The following is a 12,835-nucleotide window of genomic DNA, read 5'->3' as shown; positions in this document are numbered from 1 at the left end:
CTTAACTCACCTTAAACCCTCTCCTACGTGGGCTGGCTGGGGTCCTGGCGCACTCTATATAAGCCACCCCCCTCCACAGGTAGAGAGGGTCGGCACCCTGTAACTCATATACATATAATCCACTCGACCGCCTCCGGGCTCCGAGACGTAGGGCTTTTACTTCCTCCGAGAAGGGCCTGAACTCGTACATCTCTTGCGTTTACAACCTCTCCATAGCTAGGACCTTGCCTCTCCATACCTACCCCCCACTCTACTGTCAGGCTTAGAACCACGACAGTTGGCGCCCACCGTGGGGCAGGTGTTTTAGCAATTTTGTGGAGAAGTTGCGATTCTTCCGAGTACTTTCATCATGGTGGCTGCTGGAGTTTTGGTCGAGGGTCGAGAGATCCTTCTCGGCGCTCTCACCTTCTTCGCCGACGACTCCGCCTGGCTCCAGGAGGCTCCACTCGACGTTGATGCGCTGCCCGTCCGCGGTGCGACACATTTTCGTGCATGTGTCCGCGGCGTTCTGCTGCGGCAACCGTCGACCCCGTATCGGTCGACATCCCCATCGACCACCCTCCCGGTCTCCCGTCAGCGCAAGCGCTCGGCCGGTCGAGGATTCAGCGGTGGGTGAGGCACGCGGTGGCTCGCCAGACGGCCACCACCCAAGTTGCGGCAATCGAGCCCGACGAATCTCTCTACGGCCTGTTCGATCTGTCGACTGGCTCCGTAGAGACCGCATCCGAGTGCGATAGCAGTGATCCAGCGGCGGAAATTCTGATGGTCGACGGGCCCCGCAGTCCCCCTGGCTTCGCCCGTGATGGTGGAGCAGGCGACGGAGGCGACCCCGCACGAGACCACGAAGAGTACCAGCCCGAGCCACTCGACTCTCTGCAAAGAGAAGAACTTCGCCGCAGGAACGTGGATGTCCTGCGTACTCCCATCGCAGGAGAAACCCCCGAGGCTCGTGCCTTGGAGGAGGCACGTTTGGCCAATTTGGCCGAACGCACTCGACTGGAGAATCTTCAGCGAGCACTCGACGAGCGCGCGCGGCAACGAATTCCCGACATCAATCGACGTCAACTCTCCCGCCGACTCAGGTACATCGAACCCCAATCCAAAATTTAGCAGCTGCGACCCGTATAGCAGAGTCCATCCAACCCTCTCAGTCGGAAGCTGGCAGAGGCTTGATGCAGATTAGGGATCTGCTCCGGGCAGCAGGAGATCAGAATTCGGACGTGTCGCAGTCGCGCAATAGAATTCACAGTCGATCCGTCGCTGCGAATACGGTTCAGTCGGCTCACAGCCCCAGATCGCCTCCGCGGTGTGAAGGGCACAAGAATCGGCGAGACCAATATGGTGACCGACTCGACCGAGATGATAGGCGTCGAGTGCCCAATTCCCCTCCGAGGGGTGGGTCTTACGCTCCTCGGCAGCAAGATGACAGATGTCAGTTCAGTACGGGGTGAAGAGTTCCAGTCGACCCCAGAGAACCAGGCTTCGACGCGCGATCCATTATCTAGCAAGGTTTGGTCGACCGGAACAGAGCCCATCGAGGCGGACTCGACAGAGATGCGCCCACAAGCAGTCGAGTGCATGTTTCTGGTCCTGAATGTTTCAGCAGAGCTATCAGAGCCGCAGTTATCCCTCCCAATTTCAGGTTGGCAACAGGAGTCAGCAAGTTCACTGGTGAGTCTAAGCCTGAAACTTGGCTTGAGGACTACCGAGTGGCGGTTCAGATTGGTGGTGGGAACGACGAGGTGGCCATGAAGCATTTGCCCCTCATGCTGGAAGGTTCTGCCAGGGCATGGTTGACTCAATTACCTCCTAGCGGCGTTTACACTTGGGAAGATTTGTCCCGAGTGTTCATCAGAACGTTTGAAGGAACTTGCAAGCGACCGGCTGGACTGACGGAGTTGCAAGTCTGCGTGCAGAAGACCAATGAGACTCTCAGAGAGTATATTCAGAGATGGATCACTTTGCACCATACTGTGGAGAATGTGTCTGATCATCAGGCAGTCTGCGCCTTTAAAGATGGCGTCAAGAACAGAGAATTGAGCTTGAAGTTTGGTCGAACGGTGACATGACCTTGAGTCGGATGATGGAGATTGCTACCAAGTACGCCAACGGCGAAGAAGAAGACCGACTCCGAAGCGGCAAGCATAAGCCGAGTCAGTCGGAAAAGGGAAACACCAGTCGGAAACAGAAGCAGAAGGCTGAACCGGCAGCTCCTGGAGAGGCTCTGGCCATGACTCAGGGAAAGTTTAAAGGGAAACCAAAAGGATCCTAGAACCTAAGAAGGTAAAGGATAAAGAAGGGAACGATGTGATGGATATGCCGTGTCACATCCACACGAAGAAAGACGAAGAGGGGAATATCATCTACCCGAAGCACACCACTCGCCAATGTCGACTCCTGATCCAACGGTTTCAGGGAAAACAGTCTAATAACAAGGAGAAGGAGTCGGACAAGGTCGAAGACAAGGAGGACAGTGAGGAAGGATATCCCCATATCAACTCTACTCTAATGATCTTTGCAGATGTGGAGAGCAAGAGTCGATTGAAAGTTATTAACCATGAGGTGAACATGGTTGCCCCAGCAAAAGCAAATTATCTGAAATGGTCCCAAACACCCATCACCTTCGACCAATCTGATCACCCGACTCATATTGCCACCCCTGGGAGGCAAGCTTTGGTGGTCGATCCAGTTGTTGAAGGCACTCGACTGACAAATGTGCTTATGGACGGTGGTAGTGGGTTGAATTTGCTGTATGCAGACACACTGAAAGGAATGGGCATTCCAATATCCCGACTGAGCACCAGTAACATGAGCTTTCATGGAGTTATACCAGGAAAGAAAGCCGAGTCACTCGGCCAAATAGCTCTAGACGTGGTGTTTGGCGATTCGAAACATTTTCGCAAAGAGAAGTTGACGTTCGAGGTCGTGGATTTTCAGAGTGCATATCATGCCATTTTGGGGAGACCAGCTTATGCACGGTTCATGGCTCGACCATGTTACGTGTACCTCAAATTGAAGATGCCCGACCCCAAAGGAGTGATCACTGTCACCGGTGATCGGAAAAAGGCAGAAGAGGGCTTCCAGAAAGGCTCAAAGATTGCTGATTCCCAGGTGACAGCGGTCGAGTTCGAAGAGTACAAGCAAAACGCAGATCCGAGTGACTTGTTGCGATCCAAGAAACCCGCCACAGAGTCTGCATTTCAGTCGTCCGGTGAGACGAAGCCTGTTCACATTCACCCGACCGATCCCGATGCAGCTCCAACCCGCATCTCCACAACACTCGACCCAAAATAGGAAGAAGCGCTCATCCAGTTCCTCCGTGAGAACTGGGACATTTTTGCATGTAAGCCCGCTGACATGCCAGGTGTTCCCAGAGGACTGGCTGAGCATCGCCTAAGAGTCGACTCATCTGCAAAACCAGTTAAAGAGCATCTTCGGCGGTCCGCCGTCCAGAAGAGAAAAGCCATTGGTGAGGAAGTGGCTCGACTGTGGGCGGCAGGATTTATCCGAGAGATATACCACTCCTAGTGGCTCGCCAATGTCGTCATGGTTCCTAAGAAAGACAAATCACTCCGAATGTGCATTGATTTCAAGCACATCAACCGGGCCTGCCCGAAAGATCATTTTCCTCTCCCTCGCATAGATCAAATTGTTGACTCGACCGCGGGATGCGAGAGACTGTCTTTTCTAGACGCCTACTTCGGGTACCACCAGATCCGTCTGTACGGACCCGACGAGATAAAAACAGCTTTCATCACTCCATTCGGGTGCTTCTGTTATATCACCATGCCATTCGGCCTCAAGAATGCCGGAGCCACATTTATGCGAATGATTCAGAAGTGTCTACTCACTCAAATCAGTCGGAATGTGGAAGCATATATGGATGATATCATTGTCAAGTCATGAAAAGGTTCCGACCTGCTCGCTGATCTCGCCGAAACATTTGCCAACCTCAGAAGGTATGATATCAAGATCAATCCATCAAAGTGCACATTTGGAGTTCCTGGTGGCAAGTTACTCGGTTTTCTCGTTTCCGAACAAGGAATCGACGCTAATCTAGAGAAGACCGGCACTATTCTCCGAATGAAACGCCCTGTGCGAGTGCACGATGTCCAGAAGCTTACTGGATGCTTGGCCGCATTAAGTCGATTCATCTCACGACTCGGTGAAAAGGCATTGCCTCTTTACCGACTGATGAAGAAGGCAGACAAGTTCGAGTGGACTCCAGAAGCTGATGCAGCGTTTGCCGAGCTAAAAGCTCTGCCCTCCACCAAGCCGGTGCTTGCTGCTCCAATCAGCAAAGAGCCTCTGTTGCTCTATATCGCAGCCACAGGAAAAGTCGTCAGTACTGTGCTTACGGTCGAGCGGGAAGAAGAAGGAAAAGCTCTCAAAGTTCAGCGCCCAGTGTATTATTTGTCTGAAGTCTTGACTCCATCCAAGCAGAGATATCCTCATTATCAGAAGCTTGTGTATGGAATATACATGACCACAAAGAAGGTTGCTCATTATTTCTCTGATCATTCCATCACAGTCGTCAGCGATGCTCCACTATCAGAGATTTTGCACAACAGAGATGCAACTGGTCGAGTGGCCAAATGGGCGATTGAACTTCTTCCCCTTGATATCAAGTTTGAGGCAAAGAAAGCCATTAAGTCCCAGGCAATAGCAGATTTCCTCGCCGAGTGGATTGAACAGCAGCAGCCGACTGAAGTTCACTCGGAGCATTGGACCATGTTCTTTGATGGCTCTAAGATGTTGAATGGTTCCGGTGCTGGGGTTGTCCTGGTTTCCCCCAGAGGAGATAAGCTCAGATATGTGCTCCAGATTCACTTTGATTCCTCCAACAATGAGGCAGAATATGAGGCCCTCTTATATGGGTTGCGCATGGCCATTTCACTCGGCGTCCATCGCCTGATGGTATATGGCGACTCGGATTTAGTGGTCAATCAAGTGATGAAGGAGTGGGACGTGAGAAGCCCAGCCATGACTGGATACTGCAGTGCAGTGAGGAAGCTGGAAAAGAAGTTCGAGGGGTTGGAGCTCCATCATATACCCCGACTGAAAAATCAAGCAGCTGATGATCTAGCAAAGATAGGTTCCAAGAGAGAAGCCATTCCGAGTGGTGTGTTCTTGGAGCATGTACACACTCCGTCAGTCAAAGAAGATCCTTTCACCGAAGAAGCTCCACAGCCCAAGAGTGCCACAGATCCGACTGAGGTTGAAGTCCCAGCAGTGGTCGACTTGGTCATGGAGATCTTGGTGGTCATTCCCGATTGGACAGTTCCATATATCACGTATATCCTGAGAAAAGAGCTCCCGGAGGATGAGGAAGAGGCTCGACAGATCGTCCGCCGATCTAAGGCCTTTACCGTAATCAAAGGACAGTTATACAGAGAAAGCGTGACTGGGGTCGGTCAGAAGTGCATAACGCCGGAAGAAGGTCGAATCATCCTTAATGATATTCACTCGGGGACCTGTGGTCATCACGCGTCCTCTCGGACCATCGTGGCCAAAGCATACCGAGCCGGATTTTACTGGCCAAAGGCGAATGACATGGCAAAGGAGATAGTGGATAAGTGCGAGGGATGTCAGTTTTACTCGAATATGTCGCACAAGCCTGCATCAGCCCTGAAGACCATTCCACTCGTCTGGCCTTTCGCAGTATGGGGGTTGGAAATGGTCGGTCCTTTGAGAACAGGGCGAAGTGGCTTCACGCATGTACTGGTGGCAGTCGACAAGTTCACCAAGTGGATTGAGGCTAAACCAATCAAGAACCTTGACGCTGGTACTGCTGTTAGCTTCATCAGGGAACTAATATTCAGATATGGAGTCCCGCACAGCATCATTACAGATAATGGGTCGAACTTTGACTCGGAGGAATTCAGAGATTTCTGTAACTCTCAAGGCACACGGGTCGACTACGCTTCAGTCGCCCATCCGCAGTCGAATGGACAAGCAGAGCGAGTCAATGGCCTGATTCTCAAGGGATTGAAACCCCGACTGATGCGTGATCTCAAGCATGTAGCTGGAGCTTGGGTCGACGAACTTCCCTTAGTGCTTTGGGGACTGCGGACCACACCTAATCGATCGACCGGAAGAACTCCATTCTTCTTGGTCTACGGAGCTGAAGCAGTCTTGCCGAGTGATCTTCTCCACAATGCTCCTCGAGTTGAAGTCTACAACGAAGCAGAAGCTGAACAAGCGCGGCAGGACACAGTCGACCTTTTAGAGGAAGAAAGGGAGATGGCTCTGATCCGGTCGACCATCTACCAACAAGATTTGCGTCGTGTCCACGCCAGAAATGTGAGAGGTCGAGCCTTCCAGGAAGGAGATTTGGTTCTCCGAGTGGATCAGCACAAACCACACAAGCTTGCTCCTTCTTGGGAAGGTCCCTTCATCGTCACCAAGGTTCTCCACAACGGGGCGTACCGTCTTTACAACGTCGAGCATAATATCGACGAGCCCCGAGCTTGGAACGCGGAACTACTCCGCCCATTTTACACTTAAGTTTTATCACTCGGATGAGTTGCAATAAAGTACTTTTGTAGTTCATGGACCTCAAAATAATAGTGTCATAGTTCCTCCATAATTTTTGTCACTTTTTATTTTGTCTAATAAAATTCCCCCTCAGTGGGTGACTTAGCCGCGAATCCATTCCGCCTAAGTTTGTAAAAAATCCTACCGAGTGGTGAGCCAGACCTCTCACTCGGAGGCTTAGCTGCGAATCCGTTTCGCCTAAGTTATGAAATCCTACCGAGTGAAGAGCAAACCTCTCACTCGGAGGCTTAGCTGCGAATCCATTTCGCCTAAGTTATGAAAATCCTACCGAGTGAAGAGCAAACCTCTCACTCGGAGGCTTAGCTGCGAATCCGTTTCGCCTAAGTTATGAAAATCCTACCGAGTGAAGAGCAAACCTCTCACTCGGGGGCTTAGCTGCAGTCCAAGTACTCGCCTAAGTAATCAAAAATCCTACCGAGTGGTAAGCCAGACTTCCACTCGGGGGCTTAGCTGCAGTCCAAGTACTCGCCTAAGTTATAAAAATCATACCGAGTGGTAAGCCAGACTTCCACTCGGAGGCTTAGCTGCAGTCCAAGTACTCGCCTAAGTAATCAAAAATCCTACCGAGTGGTAAGCCAGACTTCCACTCGGGGGCTTAGCTGCAGCCCAGTGCTCGCCTAAGTTATAAAAATCCTACCGAGTGGTAAGCCAGACTTCCACTCGGGGGCTTAGCTGCAGTCCAAGTACTCGCCTAAGTTATAAAAATCCTACTGAGTGGTAAGCCAGACTTCCACTCGGAGGCTTAGCTGCAGTCCAAGTACTCGCCTAAGTAATCAAAAATCCTACCGAGTGGTAAGCCAGACTTCCACTCGGGGGCTTAGCTGCAGCCCAGTGCTCGCCTAAGTTATAAAAATCCTACCGAGTCGTAAGCCAGACTTCCACTCGGGGGCTTAGCTACAGTCCAAGTACTCGCCTAAGTTATAAAAATCCTACCGAGTGGTAAGCCAGACTTCCACTCGGAGGCTTAGCTGCAGTCCAAGTACTCGCCTAAGTTATAAAAATCCTACCGAGTGGTAAGCCAGACTTCCACTCGGAGGCTTAGCTGCAGTCCAAGTACTCGCCTAAGTAATCAAAAATCCTACCGAGTGGTAAGCCAGACTTCCACTCGGGGGCTTAGCTGCAGCCCAGTGCTCGCCTAAGTTATAAAAATCCTACCGAGTGGTAAGCCAGACTTCCACTAGGGGGCTTAGCTGCAGTCCAAGTACTCGCCTAAGTTATAAAAATCCTACCGAGTGGTAAGCCAGACTTCCACTCGGAGGCTTAGCTGCAGTCCATGTACTCGCCTAAGTTATAAAAATCCTACCGAGTGGTAAGCCAGACTTCCACTCGGAGGCTTAGCTGCAGTCCAAGTACTCGCCTAAGTAATCAAAAATCCTACCGAGTGGTAAGCCAGACTTCCACTCGAGGGCTTAGCTGCAGCCCAGTGCTCGCCTAAGTTATAAAAATCCTACCGAGTGGTAAGCCAGACTTCCACTCGGGGGCTTAGCTGCAGTCCAAGTACTCGCCTAAGTTATAAAAATCCTACTGAGTGGTAAGCCAGACTTCCACTCGGAGGCTTAGCTGCAGTCCAAGTACTCGCCTAAGTAATCAAAAATCCTACCGAGTGGTAAGCCAGACTTCCACTCGGGGGCTTAGCTGCAGCCCAGTGCTCGCCTAAGTTATAAAAATCCTACCGAGTGGTAAGCCAGACTTCCACTCGGGGGCTTAGCTGCAGTCCAAGTACTCGCCTAAGTTATAAAAATCCTACCGAGTGGTAAGCCAGACTTCCACTCGGAGGCTTAGCTGCAGTCCAAGTACTCGCCTAAGTTATAAAAATCCTACCGAGTCGTAAGCCAGACTTCCACTTGGAGGCTTAGCTGCAGTCCAAGTACTCGCCTAAGTAATCAAAAATCCTACCGAGTGGTAAGCCAGACTTCCACTCGGGGGCTTAGCTGCAGCCCAGTGCTCGCCTAAGTTATAAAAATCCTACCGAGTGGTAAGCCAGACTTCCACTAGGGGGCTTAGCTGCAGTCCAAGTACTCGCCTAAGTTATAAAAATCCTACCGAGTGGTAAGCCAGACTTCCACTCGGAGGCTTAGCTGCAGTCCAAGTACTCGCCTAAGTTATAAAAATCCTACCGAGTGGTAAGTCAGACTTCCACTCGGAGGCTTAGCTGCAGTCCAAGTACTCGCCTAAGTTATAAAAATCCTGCCGAGTGGTAAGCCAGACTTCCACTCGGGGGCTTAGCTGCAGCCCAGCGCTCACCTAAGTGGACTAAGGAATAAGTCAATTGCAGTAAGCGCCCTGCTTTGAACCTACAAAAGACATTTTGAGCCAAAAGCAATCATATTCAAACGACAAATTCAAGTTCGGATCGATACCTAAAGGAACCGAAAGTGCTTGGGTGCTAAGCCCGTTAAGGTTTATCGGTTACAACTCCACTCGGCATACCGAGGCAAATTTAAAGCGTCGAGCTTAGAAGAAGTTTTTTACCCCTCCTGTGGAGGGCTGGAAGGTGCAACGAACTCATCAAGATCAATTCCATCTACGATCTGAGTGGCAGCCGCAAGGAAAGTTTCCATAAAGGACCTGAAGTCATGTTTCTTGGTGTTGGCCACCCGGAGGGCCGCCAGCTTCTCTTCTCGCGCATCTTTGCAGTGGACTCGGGCCAGACACAGAGCGACATCTGCACCGCATCGAGCCGAGGACTTCTTCCACTCCTGCACTCGACCAGGGATCGTGTTCAAGCGAGCCATCAGCGACTCAAGGTCATTTTGAAGTGTCTCCCCGGGCCAGAGCGTCGAGCCGAAGCGAGATGTGGCGACCTTCAGCCTTGCAAGATAGTCCACGGCAGCTGCAACACGGGACTCCAGTCGGAAAACATTCATGGCAACTTCGTCGTTCACCGGAGAATTGACGGGGTCGAGGTTTGGTTCCAGCCGGCTAGTTTCTTCTTCAAAGTTTTGACAAAATTCTGCAAGGACGATCACCGAGTCAAGGCGATGGTCGAATGGAAAAACCACGATTGGAAATGATTGCCGAGCATAGAGGTTTACCTTCAAGCATAAGAAACAGCTTCTTGGCAAGACCACTCAGGAAGGCCTCCAGATCATTTTTCTTCCCAGTCAACTTACTGACTTGGTCGGTCAGGGCAGTTTTATCAGTTTTCAGTCGACTGACTTCCTTGTTGGCGATCCCAAGAGCAGTTTTCAGATTGGTATTGTCTTGTTCAAGCTTGGTGACTGAAGCTAACTTCTCGTCAGCAAGCTTGATCTTCTCAGCTAGTTCAAGGTCTTTTTTCTGTTGGGCCTCCCTTACCTTACCTGCAAGTTATAGCAAGATCAGATTTTGAAACAAACGAAGGGAAAAATCAGTCGTCAAGGTCTCACCAAACATACCTTCGGTCTCCTCCTTTGCCTTCGTCAGTTTCTCCTGAACCAGCTTCAAATTCAGCTCGAGCTGAACGTGCTTGTTTTCCAGCTCAGAGTAGCGAGCCACAAGATCACAGGAGTTCTGCGAAGAACCAATCGACTAAATGTCAAATATAATTCACTTCCGAGTGAAAAAGGAAAAATCACACGTTTCTAAGACTACAGCCGAATACAAGCATTCGACCGTAGTCTCGGGGACTACACCCAGTGGGTGCACTCAGTGTGCCCCCACTAATTCTATCGAAGATAGAGTCGACCAGTCGACCTCAAAAAAAAGGAGAGATGTATTCTTTAAGACTGTAATCGACTGCCAGCAGTCGACCACAGTCTCGGGGACTACACCCAGTGGGTGCACTCAGCGTGCCCCCACCGGTTTGCGAAATCCATTCGACATAGTCGAATGACGGAAAGACTGAAATTATAAAACCTAAAGCCGACTGCCAGTAGTCGACCTTAGCCTTGGAGACTACACCCAGTGGGTGCACTCAGCGTGCCCCCACTAATCCTATTGAAGACAAAGTCGACCAGTCGACCAGTTTGCGAAATCCAGTCGACATAGTCGAATGACGCAAAGACTAAAATTATAAAGCCTAAGGCCGACTGCCAGCAGTCGACCTTAGCCTTGGGGACTACACCCAGCGGGTGCACTCAGCGTGCCCCCGCTAACACGGAATCTAAGTCGACACACCCACTGGGTGACTACCGTAGATGTTGGAAAGAAAAGTTTTTGATAGCATATCCTAACAGAACAGACGATGGTCGACTGACCTGAACATTACTTTGAAGGGCAGAACTGGCGTCGTAAGCTGCCTGGCTCGCATCCCGGATGGTCCTCAACTGCTCCATCATGATCCCTGCCTGGCGTATCGCCTCCTTCGCGGCGCCAGCTTGGTCCTCTGGGACGTGGTGCGTCATGAAGAGGGAGGGCTGCTGAGCACTCGTCAGTGGATCTGCGAAGGACACAGTGTGTCGAGTGGTGTTCTCCTCCTCCGCAACCAGAGTCTCAGGCGCCGTCACATCCTGGGGCACACTGCTGGCAGACGTTTTCCTACTCCTTCTGTGCTTCAACGGTTCCTCATCTTCATCATCATCTGGGAGAGTGATAACAACATTGGGTGGAGCTACAGAGAAGAATCAGGATTATAGGTCATAAGTCAGTCGACTAAAAACGGCGTTAAGAGTATAGTACCTGGCTTTGAGGTTGCTGCATCCTCCATCTCATGGTCATCAGCCCCTGGCTGAGGTCTCGGAAGTAGCAGCACTGCAACTCCAAAGAATCAGTCGACTAACCCTAGCGCCAGCCAGAGATAAAGTTCGTACAAAATAATAAGACTTAAGCAGCACGATTACCCTGATATGGTGGGGATGGACACCTTCATCTTCGGCAGGAGCTTGGTCGGCTTTGACGGAGCCGCCCTGGGCTGCTTCGACGCCTTTTCAGTCGGCGCCGGAGAGGTGGTCCGAGGGCGTTTGGTCGACTGTGCAACGGTCGAAACCCCTTTGCCACGTTCAGTCGCAGGGTCGTGGACAAGCTTCGACCGCCTTTCTGAGCGCGGTGGTACGACCTCCTCCTCCTCTTCTTCCTCATCTTCAGCATCATCTTCATCACCGTCATCGTCGTCATCGTCATCATCATCCTCAGCAACGTCCGAGTCCCACTCCTCCTCCTGGCTCTCGCCCCCACTCGCCTCACCCTCCTCAGTCGGAGCCTGTGCTCCATTGGGCATCGAGTACAGCTTGGTGAGGGCCTGATAGACATCAAGACAAAGATCAATCGACCGATTGGCAGAATAAACAGAAATGAATATGACAAGAACACAGTGGAGAGCAGAGCAGGCATACTTTGTTTGGATCACTGTGGTGGTCGAGTGGAGGAATCCTTCTGGCTCCGCGTGGGTTATCCTTGTTTCCGGTAACGGCGGCCATCCACCTTTCCAGAGTGACATCGTCGACTGCTTCTGGATGGACCCGAGTCTCGTCCTCAGTCCCACAGTACAACCACATGCAGTGGCTCCGAAACTGAAGGGGCTGGATACGACGCCTAAGGAAAACCTCCAGGAGATCCATGCCCGTCACTCCCTCCCGAACCAACTGTACTACGCGCTCCATCAACATCTTCACGTCAGCTTTCTCCTCCGGAATCAACTTCAGAGAGGAGGGCTTGTTCACTCGGTCCATGGTAAACTGAGGGAGTCCACTCGACTGCCCCGGCGTCGACTGATCCTGGCAGTAGAACCAGGTCGACTGCCAGCCTCTGACTGACTCGGGAAAAGTCATGGCTGGGAAGGTGCTCTTATTCCTCACCTGGATCCCCATGCCCCCACACATTTGGACAACTCAGGTCCTTTCGTCGCCTGGGCTCGCCTTCTTCACGGTCTGAGAGTGACACGTGAATATATGCTTGAACAAGCCCCAGTGCGGTCGACAGCCCAGAAAACCCTCACACATGGACACGAACGCGGCAAGATAGGCGATAGAATTTGGGGTAAAGTGATGGAGTTGCGCTTCAAATAAGTTCAAGAAACCACGAAAGAAAATACTCGGCGGCAAAGAAAATCCACGGTCGACATGGGTAGCCAGGAGCACGCACTCACCCTCTTCTGGCTGGGGCTGCCACTCCTTCCCCGGAAGCCTCGCAGCTCCATGAGGGATCAGACCCTCGTTGGCCATGTCGAGGAGATCTTTCTCCGTGATGGTCGACTGGATCCAATCTCCTTGGACCCAGCTCTTCGGCAGGCGGGATCTAGACGAAGACCCGCCGCGACTGGTGGATCTCCCCTTCGCCTTCTCTGTGCCGACGCCTTCTTCACGCGTTCCAGCACCGCCGTCTTCTCCTTGGCCATGGTTGCCGGTGAGACGCGCGAGGA

The sequence above is a fragment of the Triticum aestivum genome, chromosome 6B (assembly GCF_018294505.1).
Source record: "Triticum aestivum cultivar Chinese Spring chromosome 6B, IWGSC CS RefSeq v2.1, whole genome shotgun sequence".
Taxonomy (NCBI): Eukaryota; Viridiplantae; Streptophyta; class Magnoliopsida; order Poales; family Poaceae; genus Triticum; species Triticum aestivum.
Note: the sequence above shows the minus strand (reverse complement) of the source record.